Here is a 21,857-nt window from a genome sequence, read left to right as displayed (position 1 = left end):
CGAGCAGTCAATACTAGTGCATAAGCCAATTTTTCTAGTGTAGTATATCTACACTCAGCTCCTTTTAATAAATGGCTAGAGAAATATACAGGTTGTTGTTCCTTTCCTTCTTGTCTAACTAATATAGAGCCTACAACATTTTCATTTGCCGACAAATATACCTAGAGGGTCTCTCCTACTATAGGCTTAGCTAATACAGGAAGAGTAGACAAATAATCTTTTAACTCTTGGAAAGCCTTATCACATTCCTCGTTCCATTGAAATTTGTTTGCCTTCCTGAGTATTTTAAAGAAATGGAAGCTACGATCGACCGACCTGGAAATGAACCTAGACAGGGCTGTAATCCGGCCAGTCAGTCTTTGAGCTTCTCTCATGTTGCGCGGAGGCTCCATGTTCTGAAGTGCCTTGACTTTGCTCGGGTTGGCCTCTATTCCTCGCTCGGACACCATATACCCCAGGAATTTTCCCCCTTTCGCTCCGAATAAACATTTTCTCGGATTTAACTTGAGCCCATATTGTCTCAATGTCTTGCAGGTCTCCTCTACATCCCTACACAGATCAGTAGCTTGAAGAGACTTAATTAAGATATCATCAACATATACTTCCATATTTCTACCAATCTGCTTCTGGAAGACCTTATTCATAAGCCTTTGATAAGTCGCTCCTGCATTTTTTAGTCCGAAGGGCATAACATTATAACAATAAGTACATTCAGATGTTATAAAACTGACCTTTTCTTGATCTTCTTTAGCTAAGGGAACCTGATGATAGCCTTGATAAGCGTCTAGCATAGAGATGTACTCGCATCTAGCAGTGGAGTCTACCAATTGATCGATCTTGGGTAATGGATAATAATCTTTTGGGCAAGCCTTATTGAGATCCCGGAAATCAATGTATACTCGCCATTTGTCTCCCAGCTTATAGACTAACACAACATTAGCTAACCAGCTAGGGAATTGTACCTCCCTGATGTAACCAACCTCCATAAGTTTAGTTATTTCTTCTTCGATGATTTGGTTCTGTTCCGCGCTAAAATTCCTCTTTCTTTGCATGACCGGGCGGGCATCTAGGAAGACATGTAAGGAATGCTCCATGACTGCAGGAGAAACGCCCGAGACTTCTTTGGGCGTCCAGGCAAATACATCATTATTCCTCTTCAGGTATTGTACCTGTTCGGCTTTCAGAGTGGGATCAAGATCAGCCGCAATATATGTAGTAGCTTCAGGCCGACCGGTCTGGATCTGAACTTCTTCCTTTTCTTCATAAACCAGAACAGGCTGCTTCTCCTAAATGGCATTGACTTCCATTCTTTGAATCTTTCGGGCAGTGTTAGTTTCAGCCCGAACTATTTCTACATAACATTTTCGGGCTGTCTTCTGATCACCTCGCACCTCCCCGACTTGGTCATCAACAGGAAATTTAATTTTCTGACAAAAAGTAGAAACGACCGCTCTAAACTCGTTTAAGGCAGGTCGACCCAGTATCACATTATAAGAGGATGGGGCGTCTACCACCATGAAATAAGATCTGCTTGTTCTCATCAGAGGCTCCTCTCCTAGAGATATGACCAACTTTATTTGACCCAGCGGTTGTACTTCATTGCCTGTGAATCCATATAAAGGAGTGACCATCTGTTGAAGTTCACTCGGGTCAATCTGTAGTTGATCGAAAGCCTTTTTGAATATAATATTGACAGAACTGCCCGTGTCTATGAAGGTATGAGAAATGGTGTAGTTGGCTATCACGGCTTTGATAATCAGGGCATCGTCATGGGGTATTTCTACCCCCTCGAGATCTCTAGGCCCAAAACTTATCTCGGGACCGGCCGCTCGTTCCATGCTACACCCCACGGCATGAATTTCCAGTCTTCGGGCATGTGCTTTCCTGGCCCTATTAGAATCCCCATCAGTGGGTCCACCTGCAATCATATTGATATTGCCCCGAGCGACATTACTCCTATTTTCTTCCTATCGAGTCGTCATAGCTTCAGAAGGAGCCTTTTTCGACACTTGGCTTGTACCGGCCGGCGTCGGCAATGCATCCTGCCGAGGCTCGACCGGGCGATATTCCAATTTGAGTGGGCTTTGCTGCCTGGGGTACTGCTGCCGATAATGGTTTTGCCTCTGGTAACGCTCCCTACTAACTCGCTTATTTCTTAAAACAAAACCGTCTTCAATATGATGACTGCTAGTTTTATGATAAGTGCACCATCTTCTGGGTGCCTCTGGTTGTATCTCCATGTGTTGTACTGCTTGTGGACGATATTCTGATTGACGGTGAGGTGGATGAGTCACTCGAGGCCCTCTTGGTGGAGGAACAGGGGTAGGAGCTTTCTCCTTAACCAGGATAGGAGAAGAAGTAACACCCTCCTTTCTACGAGCGGCTTGAGCTTCTTCCACATTAATGAATTCAGTAGCACGCTCAATCAAGGAATTGAAATTAACAGGAGGATTTCTCACTAAATCTTTAAAGAAATCATTATTATTTAAACCCTGAGAGAAAGCGCTTACTAATATTTCAGTGGTAGCATTAGGTACATCAATAGCTACCTGATTGAACCTTTTGATGTAAGCTCGGATGGACTCTTTGGATGCTTGCTTAATTGAAAATAGACTCCAAGGAGTCTTATGATACCTCTTGTTGCTGGAAAAATGGTGTAGAAAAACTTTCTTGAAGTCTTTGAATTTTCGAATAGACTTCTCTGGCAGTCTTTTAAACCAGCGTTGTGCAGCTCTTCCGAGGGTAGTAAGAAACATCCGACATTATCAGAAAAATATTGTAATAATGCTACATTTTAAAATTTCAATAGATGATCTTCTGGATCTGTTGTTCCAGTGTACTCGCCGATTTAAAGATTTTGATACCGCTTAGGAAGCGGATCATCTAGTACACTCTGAGAGAATGGAGAGATGACTTTTTCTGGTGAGCTATCACTAGTTATCATTTTGATCTTATGCTTTTCTCTATCTGGTGCTTCGCCAGAGGATTCCTGAAACACGGGCCTTCGACCCCCCGACTCCATGGGAGTGTGAAGAAAGGCTCGTGGACGTCTTGTCGGAGAAACGACAACTGGGGGAAAATACGCATGTTCCTCCTCTTCCTGCACTTTTCCTTTCCGATGCTCAGTAGTTGAAATCGCTGGATTATGAGCTGTTGGTAGAGTAGCTCCAGTGTGAGCTTGAAGTTGTTGTTGTTGTTGTTGTAAGGCTTTTTGTACGTGAGAATTGATGAGGGAATCCAGATCCTCACGACTAATGGTGAGTATGTTTGATTTTCTGGCCTCTTCCATCTTGTAGTCTCAGATTCAGGTGAAGTTCCCACAGACGGCGCCAAATTTGATCATGTCTGAGAAGCTTGATAAGACGGAGATCCGGGAGAAAAAACCCACTGCTGATGAAGAATAATGCCTATGGAGCGCCGATCCGAGAAACCCAAAGCGGATCCAAGAAGATGAAGCCCCCAGAATGTCCTCTCGATGCAAGATACCAATGGCGATGAAGAGATCCGATCGAAGAACATCGGATTCGGAACTCCCAAGGCTTCCTGCGCACAAGAGACCAACCAAACACTACCGTCAGTGACCTAAGACCGGGGTGGGAATCCCTGGCTAGGCCCTTCGATGCTCAAGTCAATGATCTCTGATGTGTAAGAAGGAGGAAGAAGATGAACAGTAGTTAAGCAATTAGGGTTATGAATGTGCGTAATGATGTGAACTTACCTAGCCAACGGAGAGGATTCTCCTTTTTATACCACTTCAAATAACCTCCGTAGTCATGAAGTGGACCCCGGTTTGTTAGCGTTTGTTATGAGATGACGTAAGTTGTGTACTTGTGGTAAATGACTTTTAAGGAATTTTTTTTGTACCCCAGATGTACCTTCTTTGTCGTTTAGTACCTGTAAAATAGTCTGAAAATACATTTCCCGCCAAAGTATATATAACACCTGTTATACAATCATATACTGCCAATATCTTCATTAACTATTTTATTTAAAATATTTACTTCTATCCTATTTCACAGGTCCGTTAAAGTGTTTCTACCTTTCCTACTTGCCCCTCCTGTCTTTACTATATCATAAATGGCTTAATGTACCAATGTTCCTCGTATCAGTCAGAACTGGGCCTAGCTAGGTTTAATCAATTATTATTACCTCTCATGAGGCTTCTGGGGCAATGCTTGTCCGGGCTCCTTTATGTTTATTATTCTAGCTAGCCCTAGGCCATGTTTTATCAAATATTATTTCAAGATATTAGGCAAACCGGCCAGTATTGACCTTCCTTCTTAAAGGCATGTTTCGATCGATACTAGTCTACTCACTTGAAAGTATCTCCCGGCTGATATTGGCCTTCATTTTTAAAGGTATGTTTCGATTGATACTAGTCTACTCACTTGGCAGTATATCCTGGTCGATATTGACCTGCTTCCTTTGAGGCATATGCTGAACGATATAGGTCTTCCTCCTTGGAGGCATATCTCAGCCGGTATTGGCCCACTTGGAAGTATATCCCGGCCGATATTGGCCTACCCCCTTAGAGGTATATCTCGGTCGACACCGATCTAATCACTCGGAAGTATATCCCAGCCGATATTGACCTGCTTCCTTTGAGGCCTATGCTAATCAATATAGGTCTTCCTCCTTGGAGGCATATCTCGGCCGGTATTGGCCTACTTACTCGGAAGTATATCCTGGCCGATATTGGCCTACCCCCTTAGAGGTATATCTCGGTCGACACCGATCTAATCACTCGGAAGTATATGCCAGCTGATATTGGCCTGCTTCCTTTGAGGCCTATGTTGATCGATTTAGGCCCTCCTCCTTGGGGGCCTATCTCGACCGATATTGGCCTACTTACTCGGAAGTATATCCCGACCGATATTGGCCTGCTTCCTTTGAGGCATATGCTGATCGATATAGGTCTTCCTCCTTGGAGGCATATCTCGGCCGGTGCTGGCTTACTTACTCGGAAGTATATCCCGACCGATACTGGCCTGCTTCCTTTGAGGCCTATGCTGATTGATATAGGCCCTCCTCCTTGGAAGCATATCTTCGTCGATATTGGCCTACTTACTCGGAAGTATATTCCGACCGATACTGGCCTGCTTCCTTTGAGGCCTATGCTGATCGATATAGGCCCTCCTCCTTGGAGACATATCTTGGTCGATATTGACCTACTTACTCGGAAGTACATCCCGACCGATACTGGCCTGCTTCCTTTAAGGCCTATGCTGATCGATATAGGCCCTCCTCCTTGGAGGCATATCTTGGTCGATATTGGCCTACTTACTCGGAAGTATATCCCGGTCGATATTGACCTATCTTCTCCGTTTGGTTATCTCCTTTTCCATTCCTTATCGAGGACCCATGAAACCTAACCCATATCAGACTCATTGAGCCAATTTAATTCAATGAATAGAGATTCATTAAATTAAAATTGACTTGAACCAATGGTTATATTTGATCAACCATGGGAGAGAAGTGGTCAAGTTTGACTTGACTTGAGAGGAAGATGAAAAGTCAAGTTTGACTTGACCATTGCCACCTCATTTGTGAGTTGGCATTAAGTGGGCCAATGATGATGTTCCACATCATCAAGGTTGACTTATGTGTGTGTCACATCATGTGGGAGATCAAGAGTTGTGACTCTTGATATCCCATGGAGGTATATAACCTCATTTTAATGTGGCCGACCACTTTATGTCATTGTGGGAGTTTCATTTTGTGTGTGTAACCTCCTTCTTCTTCCTCTCTACCTTTCTTCTCTCCCTCTCCTCCACCATTGTTGATCCTCTAACGTTGCTAGCACATCTTTAGAGGTTCTCTTCATTGATTTGTTCATGTGGATATACATAGAGGGTTGTACACTTGACAACCTTGAGATCCGGCGAACCTTAGACGAGCGGGATTTGCCAAGGGCATCCCATCAAGGGTAAACTCTTTTCTTTGTAGATCTAGTGTAGATCTAGGTTAGAGAAACTCGTACACGTAGAAATTTTTTGTTTTATAACTTCGCACGGATCCGGTGGCATGGGATTCGGGGTTTTCGCAACGCAAAAAGCAGTTTTTGCGGCCCGAAAAACCCAACAGTGGTATCAGAGCCACGTGCGAAGCATGTACGAATTTCTTTTTTATTTTTCTGAAAAATATCAGTTCTGTAACTTTCTGTAAATTTATGATTTTTATGTATTTTATGGGTATTTTTCTCATAGAAGCGAAACAACAAGTGTTTGAACACTTGTAAGCTTCGACTATCGAGAAACACCTTCCGAATCGACAAGGTCTCGCCCAAAATGATTTGGGACAGCGAGCTAAGGCGCTGTAGAATCGCTTAGGAACACTTGTGATGGTTATATCGCAAGTAGGGGTGCTGCCCCTAACCCCGCAAGGGGCTTCGTTTCGTGATTGCGCCCGAAAATCGCTAATTGGGACCGCCGGGAAGTTGCGACTCATAAAATCGTAAAAATATTAGAAAAATTACAGAAATTTATGGAAATCACATAATTTAGAATTATGTATGATTTTGTGATGGTCATGGCCCAAAGAACCTAATTTGATTGGAAATATGTGTTGTAATTCATAATATGGCCTACGCGCCATTTTTGTGTGTTTGTGCGTCTTGTACTTGATTCACGACCTGCGCGTCGTGCCCTTCTATTTATATTCCTGTTGTAAAATAGTTTTTAGACTCGAATGTAACTCGAGTTTCACCTTTTGTAATGTACAAAATTGGAGCGGTGGAAGGTCCACTCGAGACGGAGTTACAAGAAGGGTGCGAGCAGCACATGACGGTCAAAGGGAGGAGCTTGAGGAAGCTATTGACCCTAGGTTGACCAATCAATCTTTTCATTGGCTTGAGAAGATCGTAGTAGGGCCATGACTAATCACAAAATTTAATTAATTGCTTGTGTGTGTGTATGTGATGCATACTCGATTAGTAATTAATTAGTGCCTTAACGATTAGATTAGATCTAAATTGCGTACATGATGCACCTCCACCATTAGATTAGATCTAAATCGAGTATATGATACGCATCGTCGATTAGATTAGATCTCAATCGCGTCAACTCAAAATGCCTACCATGTCGTGATACCCATCACTACCTCGATCACATGTTGTTGTTGAATCTGCCAAAACAGAGCAACACATATTATCTTGGTAGGGTGCGGAGGGACAATCTTGGTCCCGCCTATCAACGTATGGATGAGTATAACTCAATTAGATTGAGTAGCTAGTTAACTTAATTGGATCGAGTTTAACTATAGGCATTTTCCAATGGTTGGTAGATAGGTTAAAATCACATTTATATTAACTCTTGGGCGATTTAGCCAAAGCTAACTCAAGTTTTAATATACATGCGGATCTTGATCCTATAAACAAGAGTTGAATAGAGATGTACTTGGTAATTAGTTACCTACTGATCATACTAAGTCTTGGGCGATTTAGCCAAAGCTAACTCAAGGCGTAGTATGATGTGGATCTTGTCCCGCATGAATTATAGCTAGAAAGAATCTAGTAAATGTGGTTTGACCACGACCATGACTTGATTTTACAAAAGTTCTATAATTTAGTGGGAGCATCATTTAATTAAAGGCCTAATTAGATGATTAATTGGAATATGATATTTATTTTTCTTCATTTTTCTGTTGTAGATTACCATGTCGTCAAACACAAACTCCTTCTCCCTGTGTTCTGTCCTCGATAAGGACAAGCTCAATGGAGCTAACTTCCTGGACTGGTACAGAAATATGAAAATAGTTCTCACTCAGGAAAGAAAACTGTACGTCTTGGAGCAGCCCATTTCCGAGGCACCTCCTGCCACTGCCACGCGAGCTGATCGTGATGCTTACAAGAAGCATCAAGATGACGCATTAGATGTGTCATGTCTTATGCTTGCGACCATGAACTCTGAGCTTCAGAAGCAACACGAGTTGATGGGCGCTTATGATATGGTTGAACATCTTCGTCAACTATATCAAGGACAAGCGAGGCACGAGAGATTCGAGATCTCTAAGGCACTGTTTCAGTGCAAGATGCAAGATGGGACTCCCATAGGCCCATATGTACTCAAAATAATTGGGTACATAGAAAACCTACAGAGGTTGGGATTCCCGCTTGGCCAAGAGCTGGCCACTGATCTGATCTTGCAATCCTTGCCAGATAGCTATAGTCAATTCGTTCTAAATTATAACATGAACGAAATTGACAAGTCACTGCCCGAACTACTTAGCATTTTAAGAACTGCTGAGCTCAACCTTAAGAAGGTTAAGCCCAATTCCATTCTGATGGTACAAAAACATAAGGACAAGGGCAAGCCCAAAGGTAAGGGAAAGTCCCAAGCCAAGGGAAAAGGCAAGGCACTGAAACCCAAAGGAGGGGTTGCCAAGGATGCTACCTGCTTCCACTGCGGTCAGACCAGGCACTGGAAGAGGAACTGCAAAGTGTACTTGGAAGATCTTAAGAAGAAGAGAAGTGAGACTTCCACATCAGGTATATATGTTATAGAAGTTAATCTATCTATTTCTTCATCATGAGTATTAGATACCGGATGTGCTTCTCACATTTATACTAATGTGCAGGCGCTGAGAAATAGCAGGGCATTGACGAAGGGCGAGGTGGACCTACGAGTAGGCAATGGAGCACGAGTTGCTGCTGTTGCTGTAGGAACTTATTCTCTATCTCTGCCCTCTGGGCTTGTACTAGAATTGGATGATTGTTGTTATGTGCCTGCTTTGACTAAGAATATTATATTGATTTCTTGTTTAGACAAGAAAGGCTTATCATTTATAATAAAGAACAATGATGTTTAGTTTATTTAAATGATATGTTCTATTGTAGTGCACCTCTGATGAACAGACTCTATATTCTAGACCTTGAAAACCCTATCTATAACATAAGTACCAAGAGGTTCAAGTCAAATGACATGAACCATACCTATATCCAGCACTGTCGCTTAGGTCATATAAATGACAAACGCTTATCCCAGCTCCATAAAGATGGTTTGCTGGACTTATTTGATTTTGAATCATATGAGACATGCGAGTCATGCCTACTGGGCAAGATGACCAAGACTCCCTTTAGTGGACACAACGAGAGAGCGACTGACTTGTTAGGACTTATACACAGTGATTTATGTGGACCTTTCAATGTAGCTACTAGGGGTGGTTATAGGTACTTCATTACATTTACTGATGATTTCAGTAGATATGGTTATATGTATATGATGACAGATAAATCAGAATCCTTTGAAAAGTTCAAGGAATTCAAGAATGAAGTATAAAACCAGCTTGGCAAGAGTATTAAGATACTTTGATCAGATCGAGGTGGTGAATACCTTAGCCATGAGTTTCGTGACTATCTAGCTGAGTGTGGGATTCTATCTCAACTCACTCCTCCTGGAACACCACAGTGGAATGGAGTATCCGAAAGGAGGAATCACACCTTATTAGATATGGTACGGTCTATGATGAGTCACAGATCTTCCTATGTATCTTTGGGGCTATGCTTTGGACACAGCAGCCTTCATTCTCAACCGAGTTCCATCTAAGGCTATAATAAAGACACCATATAGGATATGGACTGGGAGAGATGCCCATGTGTCTTTTATGAGGATTTGGGTTGTGAGGCTTACGTTCGACGTCAAGTCTCGGACAAATTGGGACCCAAATCCGATAAGTGCTATTTTATTGGATATCCCAAGGAAACAAAGGGATATTACTTCTACATTCCCAGTCAACACAAGATAGTTGTGACTAAGACTGGGGTATTTCTAGAAAGGGATTTTGTTTCTAGAAAGACTAGTGGGAGTACGTTCGATCTTGAAGAAGTTTAAGATGTGAACCATAGCACTGAAGCCTCAATGGAAGTTGAATTGGAACCACAAAGTGTTGTGGATAATATTGTTCCACAAGGAGTTGAGGAACAACAACTAGTTTAAGTAGACCTACCTCTTCGCAGGTCTGATAGGGTACGTCGTCAGCCTGAGAGATATTCATTTCTCTTATCTGACCATGATGACGTTGTGCTCATTGAGGATGAACCTACCTCCTATCAGGAAGCTGTGATGAGACCAGATTCCGAGAAATGGCTAGAGGTCATGATATTCGAGATGGAATCCATGTACACTAACCAAGTATGGACTTTGATTGATCCACCTGAAGGAGTCAAACCCATTGGATGTAAGTGGATCTTTAAGAGAAAGACTGACATGGATGGACTTATTTATAAGGGTCACTTGGTAGCTAAGGGTTTCAAGTAAATTCATGGTATTGACTATGATGAAACCTATTCTCTAGTAGCGATGTTTAAATCTATTCGCATCATGCTTGCTAGTGCAGTGTACCACGATTATGAGATCTGGCAGATGGATGTCAAAACCACGTTTCTGAATGGAAACCTGTTCGAGGATGTGTGCATGACACAACTTGAGGGTTTTGTAAATCCACAACATACTGGCAGAATATGCAAGCTGCATAGGTCTATTTATGGACTAAAGCAAGCTTCTCAAAGCTGGAATCTTCGATTCGATGATGCAATCAAACAGTTTGGTTTCATCAAGAATGAAAATAAACCTTGTGTCTACAAGAAGGTTGTTGGGAGCACAGTTGTCTTCCTTATATTGTATGTGGATGATATACTATTCATTGGGAAAGACATTCCTTTGCTGTAGTCTGTCAAGACTTGGCTAGAGACTTGTTTCTCAATGAAGGACTTAGGTGAAGCATCCCACATTCTAGGCATACAGATTTATAGAGATAGATCTAAGAGATTGCTTGGCCTAAGTCAGAGTACATACATTGACAAGGTACTACTACGGTTTGCCTTGCAGAACTCTAAGAAGGGATTTCTGCCGATGTCACATGGTGTGAGTCTTTCGAAGACTCAAGGTCCCTCTTCTAGAGAGGAGAGAGACCGCATGGATCAGATCCCTTATGCTTTAGCCATAGGATCTATCATGTATGTCATGCTATGTACTCGTCCTGATGTCTCGTATGCTTTGAGCATGACGAGCAGATACTAGTCAGATCCAGGTGAAAGTCACTGGATAGCGGTCAAGAATATTCTTAAGTACTTGAGAAGGACTAAGAATATTTCTTGATATATGGAGGCGATGACGAGCTAGCTATAAAGGGTTATAGTGATGCTAGCTTCCAAACTGACCAGGATGATTATCAGTCGCAGTCTGGGTTCATGTTTTGCATAAATGGTGGTGCTGTGAGCTGGAAGAGTTCGAAGCAGGACACAGTCGCTGATTCTACAACAGAGGTCGAGTATATTGCTGCATCAGAAGCAGCAAAGGAGGCAGTTTGGATCCGCAAGTTCATTACTGAACTTGGGGTGGTTCCTAGCATAGTTGATCCCATAGAGCTCTATTGTGACAACAATGGAGTAATACCACAGGCTAAGGAACCTCGCTCACACCAGCGGACCAAACACATACTACGACGCTTCCATCTCATTCGAGAGATCATCGATAGAGGAGATGTGATGATTTGTAGAGTACCCACTGAGGCTAACATCGTAGATCCCTTGACTAAGGCTTTGGCACAGAGAAAGCCTATACTAATTGGCACTAGTGCTAGTGGGAGATTGTCAGTTAGAGCCCTAGAGCCAATCATTTGATTATTGTTGTATGGACTCGTTGTATCATATTCTTATGTATATAAAGGCATTTGTTTATGGTTATTATACTTACTTGTATTGATGCCAAATAACTAAATATAATAGCATCCTTGAGTAGAAGGTTCTTACCTATATCAATCGATTGGTTGAATAGATAGTAAGATGATATAGGGAACACTACTCTTAATCATTCCTAGTCAAGTATTAACATTCAGGGACAATGTTAATGCGACGAGACTAGCATGTAGGTCAACTCGATGACTTGATCTCACAAGTCATGGATATGGAGATATCAAGTTGACACATGGATATGCATTGGAGAATGTATACTGAATGACCCGCCATGAGAAAGTATCATGGATCGTTATATGAGTGTCATATACTTTCTCATGTGGCTATTAGTATGACTATTAGTCCTTGGACCTGAATTCACCATGGTTCCCTACATAAGGAGTTACATACTTTGGCTTCGTTAAACGCCACCCGGAACTGGGTGGACTATAAAGGCGATTACTGGGTATGTAACGAATTATGCGGAGGGATGTGAGTGATATAGATGGGATTTATCCCTCCTATATGACGGGAGTGACATCATTATTCTTGATAGAGTGAGACCACTAAGTGCATGGTCATGCCCAAATGAGTCAATATGAGATGTTAAGCTCATTTGATTGAGTGAGTCTACTTGGGATTCAAGATTTAGATTGATTAGAGGATGACACGGTCTATGCCTCATATTGATCAATTTAGAAGTCAAGGATAGAAGGACACTTGTCATATATTGTGAGGGGTCACAATTAGTAGTCACTAGGTGATGTTGGATCTCAACATTCTTGTAACTTGGGTAGTAATGATGTGTTGCTAGATACCGCTCATTACTTATGATTCTAAATGGGTTTAGGAGCATTGCCAACGTTACAAGAACCTATAGGGTCACACACAAAGGGCAATTAGATGGAGATTAGGTTCATATGATGAACCAAGAGGATTAGGTTCATGTGATGAACCAAATTGGATTAAGAGTAATTCAAAGTAAACTAATTTAGTTGGACTCAATTTGATTCATGTGTTAAATGAGTCTAATTTGGACTTAGACTCATTTATCCAATTTAATTTAATGAATAGAGATTCATTAAATTAAAATTGACTTGAACCAATGGTTAGATTTGATCAACCATGGGAGAGAAGTGGTCAAGTTTGACTTGACTTGAGAGGAAGATGAAAGGTCAAGTTTGACTTGACCATTGCCACCTCATTTGTTAGTTGGCATTAAGTGGGCCAATGATGATGTTCCACATCATCAAGGTTGGCTTATGTGTGTGCCACATCATGAGGGAGATCAAGAGTTGTGAGTCTAGATATCCCATGGAGGTATATAACCTCATTTCAATGTGGCCGACCACTTTATGTCATTGTGGGAGTTTCATTTTGTGTGTGTAACCTCCTTCTTCTTCCTCTCTACCTTTCTTCTCTCCCTCTCCTCCACCATTGCTGATCCTCTAAGGTTACGAGCACATCTTTAGAGGTTCTCTCCATCGATTTGTTCATGTGGATACACATAGAGGGTTGTACACTTGACAACCTTGAGATCCGGCGAACCTTGGACGAGCAGGATTTACGAAGGGCATCGCATCAAGGGTAAACTCTTTTCTTTGTAGATCTAGTGTAGATCTAGGTTAGAGAAACTTGTACACGTAGAAATTTTTTGTTTTATAACTTTGTACGGATCTGGTGGCATGGGATTCGGAGTTTCCGCAACACAAAAAGCGGTTTTTGCGGCCCGAAAAACCCAACACATCCAACCCTGTCTTGCGTGTCCTGTCTTGTGAACTCCTGACCTGCCTTACCTTGTATCGTGACCTGTATGCCTTGGTTTGGTTCTGCTTATCCTGCGTCTCAACCTGTATGCCTCTGTTCGATTCCGTCTATCCCGATATGTACACCTTGGTCCGATTCCGTCTGTCCCGACCTGTACGCCTTAGTCCATGTGCCCTATGCCAGGATTCCTAACCTGTATCCTTAGCTTGCACATCCCGACCTACATGCTTTAATTCAGGTATCCTGTCCCGTATCCTTGGCCTTAATTCAGGAAATCCTGACCTGTATCCTTGGCTTGCACATCCCGACCTGCACATTTTAGATCCTTGTGTTCTGTGCCGCAAGGCTATAAGTCCTAACCTGTATCCTTAGCTTGCACATCCCGACTTGCACGCTTTAATTCAAGTATCATGTCCCTTAAGGCTATAAATCCTGACCTATATCCTTGGCTTGCACATCCCGACCTGCACGTTTTAGACCCTTGTGTTCTGTACCGCAAGGCTATAAATCCTGACCTGTATCCTTGGCTTGCACATCTCGACCTGCACGTCTTAGACCCTTGTGTTCTATGTCGCAAGGCTATAAGTCCTTGTATCCTTGGTTGGCACATCCTGACCTATACGCTTTTGTCCCTGTGTTCTGTGCCAGAAGGCTATAAGTCCTGACCTGTATCCTTGGCTTGCACATCCTGACCTGCACGTTTTAGACCCTTGTGTTCTGTGCCGCAAGGCTATAAGTCCTGAGCTGTATCCTTGGTTGGCACATCCCGACCTATACGCTTTGGTCCCTGTGTTCTGTGCCAGAAGGCTATAAGTCCTGACCTGTATCCTTGGCTTGCACCTCCCGACCTGCACGCTTTAATTCAGGTATCCTTGTGTTCTGTGGCGTAAGGCTATAAGTCCTGATCTGTATCCTTTGTTGACACATCCTGACCTATACGCTTTAGCCCCTATGTTATGTGCTAGAAGGTTATAAATCCTGACCCTTTGAACTCCATGTAGGCCAGATTCTTGACCTCCATGTAGGCCAGACTTCTGACCGCCACGTGAGCTTGACTTCTGACCGCCACGCGGGCTTGACTTCTGACCGCCACGCGGGCTTGACTTCTGACCACCCCGAGGGCTTGACTTCCGGCCACGTCCGCTGTCCGACCCCACTATTATGCACTATATCACAAGCCTCCCCCTCAAGTCTAGTCGAAGGAGGCTCTGGTTCGATTGACTAGACCCCAGCTTGTCTTACCTGTCCTGACTTGTGTTTCATTATTTCTTGACTCCTACATCCCACTTAGCATTTACCACCATCCATAAAAGATAAGCGGGATTTTATTACACGCGTGTTGATTCTTCGATTTCTAATCATGCCTCTTTCTTATAAATGTTACACTATTCCCTAGACGTCATCTCAGGTTCCGAGGTAATCCCTTCATCTTCTTCCTCCTTATAAAAGGGTCGCATATACTTATACCCTCTTTTCTTCAAATTACCCCCTCTCATCCATGGAACCAAACGAGCTATCCTCTCTACGTCATCAGCTCGCTCTTAAAGAAGAAGCCTTGCTTGAAATGACGATAAGCAGGGACCTTCAAACCTCTCTCTGTAGGGAAATGGAAGAGCTCTGGCTAGCGGCCCAATCTAGAACTCGGGCCGACGTAGCTCTCAAGCTTAAGGCTCATGTGGACTTCCAGAATCAGGTCCACTATATTATTTACCTAAAGATGAAACACGAGGATACCGTGGCCCTCCTGAAAGAGGAAAACCGGATAAAGGATGAAACTATTGGTCAACTGAAGAGCACCATCAAACTTATCAATGAAGAACTAGTTCAAGCTCAGGCTCATCTGGCAAAGAGGGATCAGACCTCGGGATCTGGATCTCGTAATGATAATGTGAACTGACCAATGTTCTTCAACTTTGCTCAAATAATACTCCTTGTTTCATTTACCTTCAAGGTTGTGGGTGTTGGTTAGTCCTAGGAAAGCGTACTAGTTCCACAGTACAAAAATTTTTTGTACAAGTGTCGAACCTTTCCTTAAATAATCTATTGTGTTCTTTAGAAGTTAAATTAGGAATCACAGATGGAACTTAACATCATTGATTCCAAATTTAACTTATCTGTTCTTAATGGTTTAGATTTGGATCGCAAGCGGAACTTAACACTATTGATCCAAATCCACCTATGTTATTAATTCCATTAAATATTAATTTCCAAAATTGGCTTCCAGGACTGCATGGTGAGGCACATGGCCTTCTTAGATATGGGAGCAACCACCACCGCCTAGACAAAGCCTTTTAAGGAAAGCTAATATTTAATTTCCTTAAATAACTCTAGATTTAATCAAAAAGAACAATCGAATCACAAATTCAAAAAATAAAAGAAAAGAAACACAACTTAGAAACAAATATGAAAACTCTAGAATCATACGCCTCTTGTGTTTGGTATTTCCAAAAATAATTATACAAAGAAAACTAGTATGATGCGGAAAACAATTACTAGTTATACTTTTCTTTGTAAGCAAATAACCTCTTGATCTTCTACCGTATTCCTCTTCTTATCCCGGACGTTGTGTGGGCAACGATCTACTGAGATGAGAATCCACCTAAGCCACCTTCTTCTCCAAGCAAGATTCGACCACCACAATTCTCTAAGAGAAGTAGAGGTCCGACCACCACCACCAAGATCCAAGGGATGCAAGAAACAAAATCTCCTTTCTCTCCTTCTTCTCCTAGCTAGAATTGGCCACCATCAAGAGCTCCAAGAGAGGATAAAACCGACCACTAAAGAAGAAGAGAAGAGGAGAGGGAAAACCTCTAGGGCCGGCCACACCAAGGAGAAAAAGAGAGGAAGAAAAGAATAGAGTTCGCACCCATGAAGGCACCTCTACCCCCTCTTTTATAATTCTTGGTCTTGGAAAATAAAGAAAATTTGAATAAAAACTTCCTTATTACTTTGCCATGAAAAGGAAAATTTAATTAATTAAAAATTAAAATCCTTTTCACAATTGTAATGGTCGGCCACTTTAATTCCCAAAACAAGGAGAGTTTTAATTAACACAAGAATTAAAACTTCCTAATTTTTTTGAAAATTTATAAACATTTCTCCAATAATTTTTCCCTTCATGGTGCATTATAAAAAAGAATTTTTATAAATTAAAATCTTTCTTTTAAATATGTAGATAATTTTCAAAAAGGAAAGTTATCTCTAAAAATTAAAATCTCCTTTCAATTTACAAATAAGGAAAGATATCAAATCTTTTGTAGAAACTTATAAAAGAAATATTTAATTTTTAAACTCTCTTTTAAATCATGAACATGGTTAAAAAAGGAAAGTTTTCTTAAAATTAAAATCCACCTTTCAATCTGCAAATAAGGAAAGATTTCAAATCTTTTCTTAATCTTTTGTAGAAAGCTATAAAAGGAAAGATTTAAATTTCAAACTCTCTTTTAAAACCATGATATCCACATAAGAAATTTTTTTAATAAAAATCCCTTTTTAATATGATGTGGCCGGCCATACCAAGCTTGGGTTCAAGCTAGGGCCAGCCACACCAACTCAACTCATCCTATTTACTTGGCCGACCCAAGCTTAGGTTCCAAGCTTGCTTGGTCGGCCCCAATAGGATGGGTATAAAGGTGGGTAAGAAGTGGGTATGTGGTGGGTATAAATCTCTATATACAAGAGGCTACGATAGGGACCGAGAGGAGGAATTGGTTTTGGTCTCCCGATGAAATTAAGCTTCCCGTGTTCGCCCCGAACACATAACTTAATTTCATCAATAATAATTCATTTCACTAAAGAACTATTATTGAACTACCGCACCTATCCCAAATTACATTTTAGGCTCCTTCTTTTTATGAGTGTGTTAATCTCCCTGTGTTTAAGATGTCGAATGCCCTCTAATTGAATGAGTTACTGACAACTCACTTAATTAATATCTTAGTTCCAAGAGTAGTACCACTCAACCTTATCGTCATGTCGGACTAAGTCCACCTGCAGGGTTTAACATGACAATCCTTATGAGCTCCTCTTGGGGACATTATCAACCTAGATCACTAGGACACAGTTTCCTTCTATAATCAACAACACACACTATAAGTGATATCATTTCTCAACTTATCGGGCATATTGATTTAACGAACTAAATCTCACCCATTGATAAATTAAAGAAATAAATATCAAATATATGTGCTTGTTATTATATTAGGATTAAGAGCACACACTTCCATAATAACTGAGGTCTTTGTTCCTTTATAAAGTCAGTATAAAAAGAGACGACCTCTAATGGTCCTATTCAATACACTCTAAGTGTACTAGTGTAATTATATAGTTAAGATAAACTAATACCTAATTAAACTATGACCTTCTAATGGTTCGTTCCTTTCCATCTTGGTCGTGAGCTACTGTTTATAATTTATAAGGTGCTGATAACATGATCCTCTGTGTGTGACACCACATACCATGTTATCTACAATATAAATTAATTGAACAACTACATTTATCATAAATATAGACATTTGACCAATGTGATTCTTTTATTTCTAAATAAATGTTTATACAAAAGCTAGACTTTTAGTATACATTCTAACAATCTCCCACTTATACTAAAAGACTAAGCTGCCATATCTACTGCCATACATATGATTCCTAACCCTTCAACATGCCCATCAAAAGCTCTTGCCTTAAGGGCCTTAGTGAAAGGATCTTCCAGGTTATCACTTGATGCAATCTAAGCGGCAACAACTTCTCCTCATTATACGATTTCTCGTATTGGATAGTACTTGCGCTCTATTGTGTTTACTTGCCTTATGTACTTATGGTTTCTTCAAGTTTGCTACTGCACCAAATTATTTTGGGAAAACCAGAAATCATATCTAAGTCTATCTTGAAGTATCTGAGCCATACCGCTTTTATGGCTACCTCAGAGGCTGCCATATACTCAGCTTCTATGGTGGAGTCCGAAAAAGCACTTATGCTTATCACTCTTCCATAGTTATGACTTCACCTCCTAAAGTAAGCACAAAACCCCGAGGTCGACTTACTATTGTCCCTATTCGATTGGATGTCAAAATCCATGCAACCCACAGGGAACAAATTATCTGCCTTGTAAGCTAGCATATAATCTCTAGTGCCTATATGCTTTACCGCAGACCAATGTCCTTATCCAGGGTTACTTTGATATCTGCTAACCATGCCCACGGTAAAACAGATATCCAATCTCGTACACAGCATTGCATACATTAGGCTTCCCACAGCCGAAGTATAAGGAACTGCCTTCATGTCCTTTATCTCTTTTGATGTCTTCGGAGACATCTCTTTAGATAAAGCTATTCCATGCCTAAAAGGTAAGAAACCTTTCTTGGAGTTCTGTATGCTAAAATGAGCAAGGATTGTATGAAGCTCGGGATAAGCACAACATTCTTTTATTGCGATCCCTTATATCTTTGATCCGAAGAATGTGTGTACATTCTCCTAAGTTCTTCATATCAAATTGTTTGGACAACCATACCCCTACTTCCGACAACACTTTGATATTGTTTCCAACTACCAAAAATGTCATCTACGTATAATACAAGAAATACCACCACGTTTCCATCACACTTCTTGTATTACAAAAGACTTATCAGATCACTGAATAAATCCATAGGTCTAGATTACTTCATTAAACCAGATGTCCAAGACCTTGAAGCTTTACTTCAGTCCCTAGACTAATTTGAGCTTGCACACAAGATGCTCTTTGCGTTTTGCAATAAACCCCACTGGTTGCTTTTAGGATGCTTTCTCCAAGATTTCCATTAAGGAAAGCTGTCTTGATATCCACTTGCCAAATAGATAAAAGAATCCGGATAGACTTTAGCATGACTACCGGTAAAAGGTTTCCCTTTTTCAACAAGCCTTGCTTTGAAAGTATACACCTTCCCGTCTGTCCTTCCTTTTCTATTGTAGACCTAATGGCTTTTACACCATTTGGTGATTTTTCAAGCTCCCAGACTTTATTAGAATACATATATTCTAATTATTTATTTATTGCTCTTTGCCAAGATGCTACATCTTTATCTTGGAGCGCTTCATCATAGGTCAGTTGATAAGGTTCATGTTTACCAGGGTTCTGGTCTAAAGACACTCCCAAAACATGAATTTTTTAGGTTGCCTAACAACCCTCCCACTACGACGAGGCACTGTTTGCAATTGTCCATCATTTGTGACACGTGTTGCAGTTTCTTGTGGTATTACATCTTGTACAGTTGGTACTAGATTAGACATGCCCTTTTTCTTTTAAGAATAATTTTACTTATGGGCTTTGGTTCATTTCATAGTCCTCTTAAAAATCGTCCATTGATGCCAACAATGACCTTATGATTTTAAGGACTATAAACCTCCTTTCGTTTTTCTTAGGATAACGCACAAACAAGTAAACTCCTGTCCAACTTCTCAGTGTCTCCCTTCAGCACATGTGCTGGCCTACCCCAAATCCTAATATGCTTTAGATTAGACTTACGCCTATTCTGTAATTCTATGGGAGTAGAGAGTTCTGACTTAAAAGGTACTAGATTCACTTCCGTTTCCAGAGTATATCCTTAAAACGAATTTAGTAATTTTGAATAACTCATCATCGATCTAATCTTTTCCATAAGAGTCCTATACCTTCTTTCTACTACACCATTCTGTTGGGGTGTACCAGGTGCAGTTAGTTGGGTTTGAATCCCTACTTCTGATAAGTGACTCCTAAATTCTCCCAAGAGGTACTCGCCACTATGATCTTACCATAGTGACTTGATACTTTTACCTTGACGTTTCTCCGTATTAGCCTTGCACTCTTTGAACTAATCAAAGCACTTAGTCTTGCGGTGCATCAAGTAAATGTATATATAGTTGTCTAAAATAGACGAAATATTTGAACCTACCTCTTGTCTGGATAGTCATAGGACCACACAAATCAGAATAAACCAATTCCAACACATCCTTGGCTCTATACCCCTTAGACTTAAAAGCTTCTTGGTTATTTTTCCTTCCAAGTAAGACCCGCGGGATTGGAAAGATTTCCACTACCAATGAACCCAAGAGTTCATTGGTTATTATCCTTTGAATCCTACTCAAGTTAATATAACCTAGCCTTAGAGTGCCAAAGATGTGATTGGTTCATTTCCGAAGGTTGCTTTCTCTTATTAAAGTTAGAAGATATGTTATTAATTTCCATTTATTGCATCGTGGGAGTTATTGGATTTATAAATTGCTAAACAATGTACCAGAACAGATATCTTTTCTATTTTCTCGATAACAACTTTATTATCAAAATAGACACAATATTTATTCTTTAATAGTTTAGAAACTGAAATCAGGTTCTTTCTAAACTTAGTACGTAAAGACAATTTCTGAAAATCCATATTTTATTCCTATCAGAGGATAAGCATCTCCCACTATAATAGCTACCACTTTTACATCAGTGCCCATGTAGACGGTGACTTCCCCTTCATATAGTTATCGGGTTTCCTGGAACCTTTGCAATGAATTGCAGACATGATTAGTGGCTCCCGTATCTACACACCAGGTACTGGCAGATAACACCACTAATCATGTATTAACTAATGAATGAAATACATCTATTTTGTTCTAGTTCTAAGAGGACAGTCTACCTAAATATCCAAGTCCTATTTCTAATCATTACAATTGAGACTAGTAAGTCTATTCTATAGTATAACAACTAGGGGATTGACAAACATTTTAAATCCTAAGAATCACAAAAAAAATTTGGTTAAGACCAACACCTTAAAATCCCCATGAATTTTGTATGTCACGATAGTGTGGACGTATATAAAATCAAAGAGGAGATTTTATTCATTAATTTTATTATCTTGTCATCCTAACTTTATGACAAATAAAATTAATAGTTGGTCTATCAAATATTTGGTCAAAAACTTCGAATTTGAAATAATATTGATTCCTCAAAACAATATCATTTAAATTCACCAACACCTCAAACATCGTGAATTTTGCATGTCACGATAGTGTGGACGTATACAAATTCAAACATTTGTAAGAGGAGGGTTTTACCCATTAATTATCTTGTCAATAAGTCTTTATGACAAATAAAATTATCTCAAATACCGTGAATTTTGTATGCCACGATAATGTGGACGTATACAAAATCAAACATTTGTAAGAGGAGTTTTTCCCATTAATTTTATTTTCTTGTCATCCTGACAAATAAAATCACCTCATACACCGTGAATTTTGTATGCCATGATAGTGTGGACGTATACAAAAACTCGACATTTGTAAGAGGGGGTTTTAATTTTATTATCTTGTCAACTTATCTTTTTGACAAATTAATAGTTGGTTTTTCTTTGGTCACACAAATAATAGCAGTGACTCCGATGGGGAGGATACTATTAGACGTGCCTAAGTGTATACCTGACACTAAGTC

The sequence above is a fragment of the Zingiber officinale genome, unplaced genomic scaffold (genome assembly GCF_018446385.1).
Source record: "Zingiber officinale cultivar Zhangliang unplaced genomic scaffold, Zo_v1.1 ctg246, whole genome shotgun sequence".
Lineage (NCBI taxonomy): Eukaryota > Viridiplantae > Streptophyta > Magnoliopsida > Zingiberales > Zingiberaceae > Zingiber > Zingiber officinale.
Note: the sequence above shows the minus strand (reverse complement) of the source record.